Below are 1,005 nucleotides of genomic sequence, written 5' to 3' on the forward strand. Positions count from 1 at the left end.
TCTCAACATCGCTAGATGATTTATGCAATTATTTCTTTGTCTCAAAGTATGACCCGTCAGACATAGCCATTTCAGCGCTTCCCTCAAAACAGTCACGATAATAACCTTGTACAAATTGTAATCCTTTGCCAGAATCAAACCTCCGTATATTACGCATAACTCAGATGTAAGACTCGACGTAACTTTCTTGCCAAGCCATCTGTTATTTGTAGTTTTGATGATTTGACAAACTTAGGGACCTTGTAAAGGTACCGGGTTTATTACTTAAGTATTGCAGGTTCTTACTTGAGTATTGCAGGGTTCTTGTCTGAAGTATTGCAGATGAAACAAACCCAGGGACCTAGTAGAGGTACCAGGCTCTCATGATGATGAGCCAGTCGACTGCCAGCTGGAGATAGTACAGAAAGTAGGTGCACACTTCCCGATGGCGTCAGAAAGTGTGACCTTTCCAACCAATGGCAAAGAAGTTTAGGAAAGGGACTTGTCTATACAAAGACACTTTCCTAAACACTTTTTGGTGAGTTTTTGCAACTTGATAAAAACTTTTCAAGAACTCTTGCAAAGGCTACACAAAGCAAAGGCAGAATTATTCCAAGGACAACAGCAACATCTGGAGCTTTTCGTCTAGTTGTTTAGGAATTTATTCTCTTGTTCTTAAATTGTAAACCACTCCTAAATCTATAAAGGAATTGGTGTGTTGTGTTAGAAGTCTAAGTTGTCCAGGTGGGATAGCTTAGTGGGTAGATTGTTTTTCTACTTAGGCTTGTTGAGCAATAGAGGACTATTGCTTAACGGTAAGATTGATAACTCTTTCTTACGTTTGGTGTAATCGTGTTTCGCTTTTGCTTTTGAAGATTAGTGAAAACGATTGAAAATCCTGTGAGACAGGTCGTGGTTTTACTCCCTTAAGCAAGGAGGTTTCCACGTAAAATCATTGTGTTGATTTTACTGCATTTAACTTTCTGGTATTTTTCTGAAGTGAAGTAAGGGACCTGGTCCATTACT

The 1,005-nt window shown here is 39.1% G+C and overlaps 1 long non-coding RNA gene across 1 annotated transcript in view; it reads left to right on the forward strand.

Moving 5' to 3' along the window:
* Positions 1-455: 455 nt before the first annotated feature.
* Positions 456-1,005, forward strand: part of LOC114074950 — a 5,179-nt gene continuing 4,629 nt past the window's right edge. The window contains exon 1 of the long non-coding RNA XR_003575331.1: positions 456-723. This is a non-coding gene — a long non-coding RNA (uncharacterized LOC114074950). The remainder of the gene's footprint in view (positions 724-1,005) is intronic.

The sequence above is a fragment of the Solanum pennellii genome, chromosome 11, assembly GCF_001406875.1.
Source record: "Solanum pennellii chromosome 11, SPENNV200".
NCBI classification, from domain to species: domain Eukaryota; kingdom Viridiplantae; phylum Streptophyta; class Magnoliopsida; order Solanales; family Solanaceae; genus Solanum; species Solanum pennellii.